The following is a 15,364-nucleotide window of genomic DNA, read 5'->3' as shown; positions in this document are numbered from 1 at the left end:
CTCCAGCTGGATGGGGGTTTTATCAAGTGGATACCAAGGTCGAATTAATGAAATGTAAATACCCTTTCTTAGTGACGTACTAGGCAGCTTTATACTGACAGCTATGCAGTGGGTTTAAAGTGTGATCACAATTCAAATAACCTACACTGTGAAAACAAACAAACAAACGTTAAACATCCCAGTTTTAATGAATCATCAACGTTATGATTATCATGTAAATGACTTTTTAAAAAAAATCAAGATGTGCTGTGTGGCCTCAGTAATTGAACCCAAAGTGCAGGACTGGGAACAAAGCGAAAGCACACGACGAGAGACTATCAAAATAAGACAGGAAATAACCAGCACTGAGACCAGGACTGAGACATGAATTTGACAAAGAGATAGAAGATAAACGAGAATGGGAATGCAAAATGGAGATTAATAAACCTTTCACCAACTAAAGCAATCAGGGAACTAAAGGCACAGAAAACAACTGGACTTTAAGTTTCATGAAGATGTTTCCTTCATGAAACTTAAAGTCCAAGAAGCTCTTGGATGAGAGATGAAACATTTTCACGAAACGTAAAGAAGTCCAGTGAGTTTTTTCCCCCCCAAGCTCCTTAGCCTACCATGACCTGGAAAACTGAGACATACAGAACAGAAAACAGGATCATCACCCCCCCCCCCCCCCACACACACACACACACAAAGCAAACATGAAAACTCTAAATTTAAAGATAATGTAATTTTAAGTTTATTTAAATGCTTAAGTGACTGCTGTGGTTTTGAAAGCAACTCATTCTTGTTTCTTGTCAGGTCTCTCAGACTAATCTTCCTCCTCAGTAAGTGGAATGCAGCCCAGTTGAACTGAGATCAGCTGATTAACTCAGCCAGTCAAGAATGTTCCAGGTCCTGATCCAGAAAAGCAGCATTTTATTTAGTTGGCAGGAAAATCAAGAGTAAAAGCCAGTGTCCCGCTTCCACCGGCAGCCCAGGAGATCCAACCCCTGGCAGAACCACATTCTTTGGGGTCAGGATCTTTGTCCCCGTCTACATATGTTCCTCTTTCTAAAGCTTTTCTCTTTGATAGACACTATTTGTTTCATCCGTTTACCACTTCACCGGTTTTGTTCTTCTTGTTTTATGGAAACTTTTCATTTCTTTTTCTGAGAATTATCGGAGGTTAACAGCTTGTATCGGATTCTCTTTTATGCTCATGATTGATAACACACAGCCTAATGTTGTTCCAGTTTGAGATTTTTACAACTTGTTTCCATTTTTCCCATTGATTTGCTCTGAAATAATTAAGCCCTTTAATTAATAATACCTGAAAATTAAGGCTAAATTAAACTACGTTTGTGGCAATTTCTCGCTTAAATCTGATTAATGTGAGCTCTTTTGCTCATGAACTAAAATCAAGATAATAGCTAGGTGTCTGAAAAAGTATTTAGTTGGCAATTGTCCAGTTTTTTTTTAAGAGCTTTTATTATTTGCTGAGATTGACTGGTAAACTTGGCATTTTTAGTCGAGTACCCGCTATTTGAAATTGAATGTGTTGAATCACAGCACCGAGAAGATAAGAAATATTGTTCAAACACCAGTTTGGATGAGTGAATGAAAAGCAGGCGAAAGAAGAGGTGTGAGATTATGCGTGTGTACGTGTAGAAAGCACCTAACAATGAAGAAACATCAACCACTGGTTATGTTACAGTAAGCAGAATCACAGCACTGTAGTGTGCCTTGATTTGAGGTGGTTGCATGCAGGCCTTGCTGGTGGTGCCTGCAGGCAGTCCTCTCGTTGCCCGGGAAACACAGATGGTGGATGAAGGGGGCGCATACAAAAGACCATAAACCTGTGGCAGCAGCTGGAGACCGAGACCAGCGATTAATTCAGGTCTGCGCGCTGAGTGAAAGAAGTTACTGTTCTCATTAATACCCTCCGCTCATGTTCTTTGTCCCGAGGCTTCCGACTCCACTTTATCCTATTTTCCGTGGACTGGACTCCCGTCAGTGCGCAGCTGTTGTTGGCACTCCCACATCTGCTTCTCTCCGCTCGGCAGCCATATAGAGAGGACGCACAGCCGCGGTTCGTGTTAGTAGCGTGCTGCCACTCGATCCAACCAGCCTTTCAGTGCGGGCGTAATCACTGCGCACACACACGACGCCTGTTTTCCCGTCTGATCGGCTTGCGGTCAGCCTGGTAGAGGAAGACGAAGAAAGCAGAAAAAAAGGCGAAGAAGGAGCGATCTTTTCTTATCGTTTGGTGACAGGTGGACGTGGATCCCGGAGATCACTGGTAGGAAAAAAAAAATAGATAATTTATTTCCAATTATTCTGCTCTTCCGTTGCATTCAACTTTTACCCCCCTCTATCCCTCCCAATCCTTTAATAAGATCTATGTTTTTAGGCAAACACTAACTCCTTTAATCCCTCCAGTTGAGGGCCTAGATTATAGAGAATATGTCTTGTAGGTTGTAGGGTGTATACTCGTTTACCATAGAATATGAAAAATAATCTTGTAGTTATTTTTAATCTCAATACATCTCTCAATACAGCAGGATGCAACCTACCCTATATGTCTTTAATCTGCAGAGAACAAGCTGTAGTCATTATTTTTGCACTGATTTGCCAAGAGCAATGTCAAATAGTCCCAGCCTTAACTTAGATCTTCTAATATTAGAGTCACATCTAATATGAAGTATATATGAAGTATATACATAGTATATAGTATATAGACAAGTCCATTTGACTCAGTATTTTGCCTTTTAGGTACTCCCTGTGGATTCATCCACAGCGCTGCAGACAGAGACACACAGGATGCTGGGAGGATCCAGAAGGGAACCAACAGCAGGACAGGTTATGTGTACAGACTGGATTGTCGTCATTATCATCTCTAGGGAGGTCACACGGAAATTTAATAGCATTACTCAGTCATTTAGATAACTGATATTACTGACTCCTATCCTAAGTGACTCATATGTTTTTACAGTGGGTGTTTTTCAGTCCACCGTGTCTGATACTAAATATAAAGCAGTAAAAAGAAACAAAAAAAAAAAGATGAAAGAACAACCAGTACCTGGGGGATCTTGTGAGGACAGTTGGGTTGTGTCCCACTTTTTTCTGCTGCTTTGTGTTGTGTGCTCTTCTCCAGTTACATCGATGGAAAAAGCAGATTGTTGGGGGGGCTCGACAGGACTTCATTGTACTCCCGGTGGCTTCGCTCCATTGCCCTCTACTGTGCTGCGTATGGACTGGTACAGGATCTAGCCACAGATTTATACCACTGACTTTTATTCCTCCACATTCACTTTTATGTTGTACACAGTGACTTCTTATATAAGTGCCGATGAATATAAAATACAGAGCCAGTTTTTTATGGACTCAGTCATGCTTTTGTGTGAGTGTGTGTCTCTGTGTGTTTGTGTTAAGCCTCTATGCTGGCACAGAGGACAGATAAATGAAGACCAGATAGAACGTGGGAGATCAGTTATGTGCTTAATCACTGACATTTATTATTATTATTATTATTATTATTATGCTTGCTATATGGTACTTTTCTCATGATTATGGTTAAGAGGTGAGATAAACCACAAATTGGATCATGTGACCAAATCATATTAGCATAATCTGCCCCTCGGGTGATTTTATTCAAGATTTTTGTAGAAAAGGAAATATTTGTCAATATTTTTCAAACCAGTACAAAACTATATCTTTGTAATCATGCCATCATTCGCTATATCTATATTATTTTATACTACACTATACCATCCTAATTCCCTTTATTGTGACTTGTCTTGCAGCGATGACCACATGGTGCCATTTTCCCTGCCCTGCACCTTCAGAAGAGCGAGTCCGTGTTCCAGTGTTTCCCTACTGAGAGATGACTTCTGCTTTTGCAAATCAGTGAAAACAGTAGTTCACTTGTTGCTTCGTGGTCAACATCAGTGTGCTCAGATTTAGCAGGGAGATATTTCATGGGTGTTGTACAGAATAATTTGATACAGTTTTTTTTTTCTTTTGTAAGTAATAAGCGCGTCCTGGCCCGTTCTCTGACTTTATTTTGCTGTTCAAAAACAGTGACGCGTGCGGTGACCTCTACTCTTTCTAACCCTCTGATGGTTTCTTCCTATATAAGATACTTCAGTCAAAGCGAGCAGTGTTTCACCAAGACTCTATTTTGTGTCTTTTCATAGCTGGAGTTTACTCTGACAGATTTGTGCAAAGCTCTGATATTTGAAAAAAAAAAAAAAAAAAGCTGCTAAATTGTGTGAAAATGACAAGTTCCCAATGTGCCATTCACACAGTATGTTTTTGTTTGTGTGGAAACCTCTAAAGTTGATCACACTTGTGTGTGTGTGTGTGTTACGGGAGTGTCTACGTGAGTGCACGTGTTTCTTTGCATGTACCCTGTACGTATGTCTGCATGTGTCTCTTATCAGTCAGATGAAATGTATTTGTAACGGGCCTGAAGCTAAAAGCTGCTTTACTGTGGTTTTTGTTTTCACAGCTGCACACTCAATAACAGGCCTATATTCTTTTAGCCACTGGATGTACCAGATAAGGGATAAAACAACATTTACAAATGGTTCTTAGCATTTGTTACAACCTCACTGAAGTAGCAGTTATTATGCTGATTTAGATCACAAGGATGCCATTGGAAATTAATGGTCTGTAGTTTTCTAAACGATGCCCGCTGGCATTAATTAAGTTGTCCCGATGCCTGCAGTCCTATCATTTCACACTGAAGCCAATTTCAGCAAATGCTAATAATTATGCGTAAATAGATTTTTACCCACATCTGGGTTGTACTAACAGTATCTCACTAATCTCTAACAGTACTAATATATGTGCTAACAGTTGGAGGATTACTAACCTGTATTGAGAATGCTGTTGGCTGGCATTTCTAACCCTAACTTGACTAACCCTCTGCTTTCTGCCCGCGGTCTGCAGCGCATATACTTCCTTTGCATGATTTTGCATCCCTTCTTTTAGAAGTTTAAATAAATCGTTAAAGTCGGGAAAAATGTTGCACTGAGCATGTCAAGAAGGGTTTCGGGACTTGGAAAGGGAAAGAAAGCGATTAAGCTCAAGGTGAAAAGACAAGCGGGAACAGCTGCTGACATCAAACTGGGTTGACCACACACTTACGAGCAATCATCGCAAAAACGATTGTGATCAGATTCAGAGAGGTCAGCCTTTACATTTGTACGTGCTCAATGCGGTCAACCTGCAGGTGAGTGCCTGGCTTGTTGTCAGCTCGGGCGGTGATGTCAGACAGAAACTGAGCACACCTCAGTGCTAACTCCTGATTGGTGCTGATACTAACAGTCCTGATCCTGTAAATGTCCATCTTACTAATGTCTTTGTTTGCTGTTCTTTGCTAAACTTTGAGTAAATCAAAGCATGCCCAGCAATACCACTGGACAGACCTACTATGAACAACAGTCATCAAAACAATTCACTAACCCAAAAGAAGAGTGTTGAACAGCTCTCCACAAACTAACAAACTAACCTACTAATGAACACATAACCTAACAAAAATTAACTAGAATCAATAACTCTCTGCTCAGAATTGTTGAAGCGCCCCAGCATCGAGGGGATGCGTCACTTACTAACAGAATGAAATTCAACAACGTGCTTGAATGTGTGTGAGAGGGAGAGAGAAGAGCGAGTGTGTACAAGAGGTGTATTTGTGTGGAAATGCAAACAAGTTGCAAACTGGCAGTGAGCACTGCGAAAACCTCCAAATACTCTTGCAGCCTAAATCTAATCCTTGAACCTCTCAGTTTATGTATTATGTGGAAGCAGCATGTTAATTAATGTTTACACTGACATAAATCATGTTTTGAAAAGAACAAAAAAGCAATACAAGCAAAATGTCCATAAGAACAGCAGGAGGTCTAAGAAAATGTGTTAATAAAGTTTAAAAACAATAATTTGATAGTGATTGTATTGTTTACTGTTTCATGAACAATTTCTGAATATTTTTGTAATGTTGTAACTTTTGTTTCTAAAACTTTGTATCCAGTTAATAAATTTTTTTGCAACATAGCGTTTCGTCATAAGTCTGTGGGCCCGTGTTTCCTGTCCTGTTTCGGTCACAGACGGCGTGGAGTTAGTTTTAAGCAACAAGCGCAGATTAGCAATGACACTCAAGGTTACACATTGCTTTAAAATGTGAAGACAATGGCCATCAGAACACAATTGGTATTGCATCTTATAAGCTCCAATTCAATATAAAATACTATGTATAAACCATAAAGTAGACAATATTGCATCAAAAATAATGAAAATAATATTGCTAGTGATTTGTAACATTATTTATTATTAATTCACAATCAGCAATAAATATATATGCATAATATATGTATATGTGCATGTATATTCTGTAAATACGTACATAAATAATATTAGCAATGAGTATAGAAAAAAATGACCAGATTGCTTCATATTTTGCATAAAGTAAATAGCTACTAGTTCATTTTGTTGGGAGCTGAAGGAGTGTTAGTGTAACGATATGTGTTTACGACCCATAAACACTGCAACACACTCATTGTGTCAGTGCCTCAACAACCTTTAAGAATTCAAGAACCTTTTTTTAACCTGATAACAGGGATGACATCATTCAACATTTATCTTTTGTATTTGTTTCTGACAGCTGCTCAGGTATAAAAAAAGGATCTGGTTAAGGTCAAATGATGAAGCTCTGGTTATCTTGAAATGCTTACATACCTGTAGTACTTTATCTCTCAAAGAAATGTCATGGATCCTAAAATCATCATTAATGGCAGAGAAGCGCTGGCATCAAAGTGGGAAGTGGTTGTATTACTAAACTAACTTAAATATTATGCATGTGTCTGGCTGATCAGTCAGATCACCATGTTCCTCCTGTGAATTCATACATACAAACTGTCTAAAATAACTGCATTGTTTTCATGGATGCAAACTTCCAGCAGGGGGCAGCAACTCATCATGTTGGGAGATAAAAACGATGTAAATTCTAGCACAGGTTTCTTCTTATATTTAAGTCAAGCGGACACATATTTGTGATGGGGCAATGTTTCAAACTACTCTGTTGATACTCCTTCACATTTACATCAGGCCTGCTTCAAACACTGCATTTAAGATTCCTTTTAAACCACATTTTCAGCAATGTTGATTTTACAAATACACAAAGTGTGTTACAACTCAAAGGTGAAACAAAAGTGGTTAGTAATGTTAGTAGGATATGAGTGTATTGCTTTAAAACTCGCTTGTAATGTGTGCATTAGATCCATCACGTCATACAGGTTTGTGTGTCTGCGCCAGAGACAGAAAGAGCGAAACACACACCGCAGTGGACCTTCATTCCAGCATCCTCCTGATCTGCATGGGTCAGACACACTGGGTTCTGCTCTGCCCCCCATTTGAGCCCAATGTGATCCAGATGACAGGGGGGTTTCCACAGGCAGAAGCTGGGGGGCCCGGGGTCTTCATGGGTCAGCGGTAATTCACCGCAGAGCTCTGAAAGCAGAGTCTTAACACACACAAAACCCCGCGCAGAAAAGTGAGGCTCCACTTAAAGTCTTAAATATCACACAAACCTCAGTTCAAAGGCAGGTATGTTTGCATGAAAAGCCTTAATCGGCTTAATGATGTCCTCTAGCGCATGGTTAGTTTTGAAAACACACTAATGCTCAAGTTTATACAGGCTTGGATACCACAGAGACATTTATGTCCCAAAGACAGAGAGAGGCAGAGACCGAGAGCTTGTGTGCGTGTGTGTGTTGATGTAAGCAATCAGTAATTTCCACAATTATCTAATTGTGTCAGAATTTCTGCAAGTTTTTACCAATTATCCATTTCCGTTTTCTTCTTTGTTTGAATAAAATAAGGAATGTCTTAGCACACTGCTCATGTGTGCGTGCGTAATTATGTGTGCGATCCAGAAGCAGCCCTCTGTAACCAGAGCCTCCATCATATGGAGGATGCCTGCTGAAATAACAGCTCCGCTACTTCCAGCGGAATGTGTGTGTAGGCTGTAAAAGATGGCGAGGAAGAAGAAGAAGAAAACCTAAGCCCGGGAAGTATTTCTCTTTGTGGCACTGTAATCAGCAGTGCTCTGCCCTGTAGAGCTTAAAATAGTAAAACCACTGAAAGACAGTTCAAGGACTGAAAAGAGATCGCTCTCGCTGCAAGTGTGTATTTTTACGTGTCGCTGCTTCCTGAATGAAGACGTGAATCTAGTTACAATATTCTTCAGGTTTTCTATTTTTTAGGGGGAAAAGTGATTTCCAGGCCTGCTGTATGTGCGCTGTTGTCGTGTTGTAGAACCTTTACAACCTGTGTCCTGTTTCCACATACATTTGCAAAAATGTATGTGGAAATTAATGGAGACTTCCTATTCAGTTCAGTCTGGATAAGAAGCAGACAAGTTACACATGTAAAGAAGAGGAACAAGCAGAAGGAAGAGGGAGTTCCTTTTCCATCGGGTAGAGAGCAGCTAAAAAAAAGGAGTGCTCGTAGCAGTAAAGCAAACCCAGGGCATTAAAGAAACAACGAGAACTAAAACTGAAACCAGGCTAGAAGTCCAACTTATACATTATATGTACAGGTGCAACAGTCTTGAATCAAATGGTCTCGCACCAACCATCAGAAATCAGTCTTTTCAGCGGTTGTGTCTTGCTGGGAAACGCTGAGTCCAATTCTTCCACCATATCCGGCAACAGTTCCACAGACAATTCCAAGGCCACTCTCCTTGGCATCTGTCTGCACTAGTCATCCTGTTGCTTCCCTGCCGGAGCAATACAGCAGAGCAAGTACAAGTGCTGAAGACAGGGGTACTAAATTGTGGCTCTGGGGTTGTTGGTCTTTCAGCGCACAACATAGGTTTTGACACATGAACTGGGGGGAGTTCATAAAATATTTTTGTGCTGGAACGTTTATGATCTAGCTGATCTCTATTAAGCTTCACTTTAAACTAGAATGCAGGTTGTTCAAAGTGTCGGTAGACTGGCATTTCTGATAACCAGCGCCAACTATTTTCAGATTTTTGGAAAGCAGAGATTGTTTTGTTTTGATGCTAAAATGATTGCACATTTTCTGCAAAATGTTTGCACATTATACAGTGCCATCACAGCATCACAGTCACCTTCCATTGAGCAACTCACCTTATGGACAGCTTCTATTAAACCCTATGACACATGATCTACTTGGTCTCCTCGCTTCTGTGTCTTCCTTCCAAACACTAAGTCTAGTTAATAATGTAAAAAAAAAAAATGGTGATATTAAGTGGAAGACCTGGTGCTTCCTAAACGTCTTTCTTTTCCACACCTCCACCCAACTCGGAGACCAGATAAGCGGACAGCTGGAGAAGACCAATCTGTCCTGCTGCCTGGTGAATGATGGACAGTAATTAAAAGTTAGCTAATAACCTCTTCACACCTGACATTTCAACAGGGAGGTCCTGGACACCATTATCTACATATAGATTAAACAGCGTAATTGGCAGAGAGATAGGGTTAGGGGGATCGTGAAAGAAAAAGGAGGGGGGAAAAAAGAAAAGGGGCCAGGCCATCGCCAAACCATTAAGCAGAATATCTGAGTGACACTCTGATTTTGCTCCTCTTGCTAATGCGACAGGAATTGAGCTGAACTAAAACGCTAAATGAATGAAGCCTATCTCGGTGTGGTTATTACCGGGGCAAACATCGGCCGTGGAAAATAGCTTTAATTTCATAATAATTGCTAGAAGGACGTGACTCGTTAGAGACACAATATGAGAGTGAAAGGAGAGAGGGAGGGGACGAAGGAAGGAAGGAAGGACAGGAGAAACTCCTTTGAGGAGGAATGCTGTTAGTTGAGCTGCAGCACTTGTTCTCCCACACACTGCCATTTACACAAACTCACTGATAAGTGATACTGTGGACTGATAAGATGAATTGATAGTGGGGAGGGGGTGATGGTGGGGTAGCTGGACTGTCATTAGCGCTGGAATAGGAAATATTTCATTTTAAAGCTAAAATATTCCTGAATGATTTTCCTCGCAGGTCACAGGTTCCCACAGTATCCGCTGCTTTGTAATCAACTCTAATAGGCTATTACACATTCACTGCACCATAAAATAAAAAATAATAACAATAATTCTAATAGCTTTATAAATGAATGTGATATTTAGCTTAAAAGCACCCCACTTTCACTACCTGTGCAAACTGTTAAGCTTTTAGTCCACCAGTTTTGTAATTTGACATGTTGAAAAGCACAATTTGACTGTTTTTTGTTTGTTTGCAAAATAGATAAAATTGGACTTAAATCAATTCAGGTTTTCAATTCAAACTACAAGAAAAAAATAGTCCAAGGTGCTTTGTACTGTGAACACGCTACAGTATTTTAAAGAAAACCCCAACCATCCGACAACCCCAATGAGTAAGCACAAACTCATTTTTACCAGGAAGAAACCACTATCAGGTATCTGATGGTGACGAGATAGTGAAGACTAACACCACTCATTTATCTTTACGCTAAATATAAACCTAAAAACAGCAGCTGGTAAGCTTGAGGAAAAAAAATCTTGGCTGGCCTCTAAAGCTCACGAGACCCTTATTTACTCATTATATCCTGTTTGTGCATACAAAAAAGCCAGGTGTGAAGGCAGTAGGCAGCAGGACTCGATGCTGAAGCCAAAGAGGAATCACCTTTAAGCACAATGTTGCACACAGCGGCGAGCTCTACACTCACATTTCATCTTCTCTATCAACTTTCTTCAGCTTTTCATTTTTGTCTTAGATGCAAAATTTGGGCCCTCTGCAAAGAGCTGATGGTCATTTTGGAAATGTGTGTTACATTTATACTTATTCGAATTCTTACTGGAGACTTTTTATATCTTCTGCGTGGGGAGTGATTGAACGCCTGCTCTCCCGCTGGTTTCCCACTCCTTAATTCTCCCTGTCTCTGATTTTTTGGAGCTTCTATTTAAAGAACAAGTCACAGTTTGACTCCAGACAATTGCGCTGGGTTTGTTGTTAAGAAGTTACCCCAAAGACGCACACAATTCAAATTTAAGCTTTTGTGCAAGCGCACACTCTGCTGAAAGTTTTACGACACATGATGATGTAGAAGTTCACAGGCCGAATAATGACTTAGTCTTAGCCCACTTTGGCCATTTCTTTATAAAACTCCCCAAAGACCCAAAGATATAATCGACTCTTCAACAGATTCCTTGAAATGCATTTTTATAAATTTTGGCATGTTTGGGCATGTCAGTGCAGCTGCTGCATTATTATTTTGAACTGGACATTTACCCTGTGAAGGAATCTGAATAAGGCTTTGTGCTGCTGATAAGTATTCCAAAATAAAAGTATCACAAGCCAAACAGGGAATAGATTTTGCATAAAAGGATGAGTGTGACAGACAATGCCACAGACACCTACATTTCCCGAAACACTGAAAGCGAGCCTGTCCACACCTCAGTCCTGAAGCCCTGATGTGCTGTTTGCAGCTCGCCTCATCTGTGTCAGTGGTGTAAAACTGTAGCCGAGAAGAACTAGCTGAAAAACAGCCATCTGCCATGAAAAGAGCTTTATTTCCTTCTCCAGAAAAGGAAAAAAGAAAAGAAAAGAGAGAGAGCCGACAGTGAACAAGAATGACAAAAGCATGCAGCTACATGCGGGTCGATACTCGACTGCCCTGAAGCTATCAAACCGCTAATGGTTACCTTCTAATCTGCCAGGTCACAGCGCTGTGTTTTTCTGACTATTATTATTATTCTGACTATAAATACCTTCCCAAGCTATAGGAGGGTAATTTAGTCAAAATTTGGATGGCTCTTTATTTTTTTGCCCATTATCTTCACTGCCTGAAAATGGGCAATTAGCCGACCGCTTGAGTCAATAGCTTTTACCTAAAAGTTACTTTTTCAGGGTTTTTTTCACATGAGCCATCCATTCAGGAACAATAAAATAAACACACATAAAAGTTGCCTTTCAGAGGATACTTGGTGGCTTTAACAATTCTTCTCTGTATCTCATTAAATGTCTCTTTGCTGAGGGATCGTCTCTGTGGCAAAGGTAGGTGAGGAATGTGGTTGACTTGTGCCGTAACCGAATGTAAAAACTTAAGAAAGAAATGAACACAGCAGCTGTTTTCATTCATAAATAAACCTGTTTTTTTAATATATCGTCCTTTGCTATGACAAAACTGACATCTACTCCTTTAATCAACAATAAAATGTAGACAAAATACTCAGATATGCAGCCTACTTAATGTTGTGTACACATTTTAAACAATTTCAAGGGTTAAATGAAGATTTTAATTTTGATTTGTTGCCTCTAACTTTTTAATTGCACCTGTCACATATCAATGAAAACAGACAGATGCCTTTCAAAGATGTTTCAAGCTAAAGCTGCTTTGATAAAATCAGTGCACGTTCCAAATGCACGTTGAGAGCGTTGGGGAAGTTACGCTCTGTGCCACTAGATGTCCCTGTTGCTTTACTGTAAAGGCTGCTGCAGTGCTGTTGGAGTTTGCATCTGAGCCATCTGTCCATGACTTGTCTCTCCAGACCCTGGGTTCATCCATCATGTCCAGAGGTGCTAGTCTCTTTAAAATCAAACAAGAAAACATTTCTTTATCCCCACTGCTTCATCTGCTCTTTCCTCTTTTTCCTGTCCCATTCTCTGCATTCTCTTCCTACCTCAATCCCACCGTCTGTCTCTTTCTGTCCCTCTGCCTTCAATGAGTGGATCACTTTACTGTTTATACAAGGGGATTGGTGTTGTTAACAGGTGTAGGGTAATGGGATACCGTTACTGGCAGGCGAGCGCAGGAAAGGGTCGCACCCCTCCTCTTCCTCCTTGCGCTCATACTAACTCTAGCTATACTCTGATTCTGATGGATTGCACCCACCATTCATCTAAATTATGCCACTGGCAATGAGCTATCAGCTCAGTCTGGCTCAAACGAAGCACAGGGTTTGTTTCTGTTGACACTTCCTCAGCACTCACTTCTTCTCCTGATTACTGTCAGGCCCTGTAGAGCCGGGCTTGGGGCTTTGCTACACTCTGTTGGTGTTTGTGGTCTGTGCTCTTTGCCATTTTATAGCTGTTAGGAAGCGGCTATCAAGCGGGTAGTTTGGCATTTGTCACCAGCTGCATATGACACGAACCCCCCGATTTGCCGTAAACGTGGTACTTATTATGTTAAACTTTGCTCAAGGTGCAAATGACCTCATTTTTCCAGAGAAGGTCAGCATGTGAAGTCTAATTCTCCACTAGATTCCAGTTAATCATGGCAGAGACATCAGAGCTGTATGACATGCAAGTTCAAACTGGGTAAATAGAAAGGTGTTCTTTACTCCAGCCATTTTAATCCAGTCCAGCCATGTTGGATCCCGTGTTTGTCTTCTCTTCCAGCTTTCCCAGAGATCCCCCCACCTCCCCCTTTCTTGTGTTTAATTCCTTTTTCTCCCGGTGTCCCTTAGAAATACTCCCAGCTGCAAAACAGATGTTGAATACGTTCCTACTTTCCTTGTTTCTTTTTTGCTTTCTTTCTTGATGATGACTACATTTGTAATTCTCTTCACGTAGTAATAATAGCCACAGTAATAGCCACACATAATCCCCACAACAGGTAAGGCAACATCATTTACATTTGATACAGCTGTTTTTTTAAATAATTTTTTCTGTCTTCAAACCTTCCCAATTGGCAGTAAGTCTTGAGGAATTCCACCCTCCTCCAGCCATTGCTTTTGGCGAGACTAGTGATGGGGGGGCCGCCGCGAAAGTGAGCGGGTGCAAACTGTGAAAGTCTCCCCTTCCTCCCTTCATTGACTAAAATTATTCCAGGGATAAAGTTGGACTGGTTAAGCATCCTCCCGAAGCTGATTATTTGACCATTGCACTCATGTGGGTAAATTCATTCAACCGTGACGGTGTGAGGTAAAAATCTTCCTCTTTTCCTGATGGCTAACAAACAGCTATTGGTTGAGCCTTTTTAATAGCTGAGCTGGGGGGGAGGGGGGGGGGGCAGCGAATAAGCAGAAACTGAGATAAGAGAAAAAGAGTGCACCAGCATTACGTTGCTTTCGTGATTCGCTGCTTAATTGAGCCTATCTAACATGTTTTTAGCTTGTTATTTCAGATAAATAACCCAATAAATGTTCCCCAGATTATATTATTACAGTTATAAAATGTACCCAGGGAATCAGTTCCTCCCCCATGCTCATTGTTTTTTATTGAGTTCCTCACCCACAGGAGCCAAATATAGAGCTGAAGATGTGATAGAAATAATGTGCAATACTCGGTTTGAGTCTACCCTTCCAAACATTTTAAAATGCATATTTTACCCATGCCTGACAGCGAGTTCACAAGACTTACAAAAGAAAGCCCTTTCATAACATTTGCGTCATTCCTTTGATGTCTAGACATTATATGTTTTTCTTTTCTTCTTCTTCTTCTTCTTCTTTTTTTCTGAGAAACTAAAAACCCTACATCTGACGGACTAGTATGTCATCTCCTAAGAGAGAGGTACTTGACTGAAGTCACTGTGTAGACAGTACAAAGCTTCCACATTGGTCCATATTCATGAAGGTGGAGCTATTACTGACATATTTTCTTATGGGAACAAATCACCAGTTGGGTGTAAAGATGCAGCAGCGTAGACTACAATCTCCGGAGCTTTGTCGCATTCAGCTGATCTCAGTCCAGTGTGTGGTGCCTGTTGTCTGGGAAAGTTCTCATGGATGGGACAGTTTCTGGGCCCACTCCCCAATATCAGAATCTGTGGGTGGATGGTAAGACGGAGGGCTGGCAGGAGATGAGATGTGCAGTGGAGATCAAGGTTTTAAAAGCAAAGTTAAAGGGAGCTAAAAGAGACAGAATGTGAGAGCATCTGTTGTGCCTGGTGTGCTCATTTGGTTTCAGCCTCCACTTTTTCAGGATTCAATCAGAAGCTGATTATCTATTTCTGAGAAGGGTGGAAAAGTCAAATTATGGTATGTGATAAGCAGACAGACCTCCTCTTTGCACTAAACGAAGCTAAATTGTCCTCGCTCAAGCAGCTGTAAAAACTAAAATGGTCACAGCATCAGGACAAATATGTTACATCAGAAAACCTCCAGAGAGGGAGAGCAGATCTGCACTACAGAGCTGCTGTGCACATGCAGGATTTGCTTTGGACCAAGTTGTTCACACTTTGCATTCCAGCTGAAAACAAAAGGGCAGAAAGTTTCTTTCTTATGACAACAATTACTAAAAAGGTCTGTTTCACTTTTAAGTGTTTTATATTTGAAGCCAACTCACAAACGCAAAGAATGAATGCCATTTTTTCTCCTGTGTGTTCTTATGACAACATTTCTGTCTCTCTGCTTGCGTTCCTCCTCCTTTTGATAGCGCTGGAGTGAGGGTTAGCA

At 40.7% G+C, this 15,364-nt stretch overlaps 1 long non-coding RNA gene across 1 annotated transcript; it reads left to right on the top strand.

Moving 5' to 3' along the window:
* The first annotated feature begins 39 nt into the window (after window positions 1-39).
* On the top strand, window positions 40-6,030 carry LOC146562300 (uncharacterized). The gene is made up of 4 exons (XR_014894638.1): window positions 40-54; window positions 796-2,275; window positions 2,749-3,233; window positions 3,780-6,030. It is a non-coding gene; the product is annotated as an uncharacterized LOC146562300 (long non-coding RNA).
* Window positions 6,031-15,364: the final 9,334 nt, after the last annotated feature.

Source organism: Mchenga conophoros, linkage group LG12, assembly GCF_057382185.1.
Source record: "Mchenga conophoros isolate Kocher_MC1m ecotype Shallow Benthic linkage group LG12, M_conophoros_male_GT1.1, whole genome shotgun sequence".
Classification (NCBI taxonomy): Eukaryota; Metazoa; Chordata; class Actinopteri; order Cichliformes; family Cichlidae; genus Mchenga; species Mchenga conophoros.
Note: the sequence above shows the minus strand (reverse complement) of the source record. Positions and strands in the feature narration are given on the sequence as shown.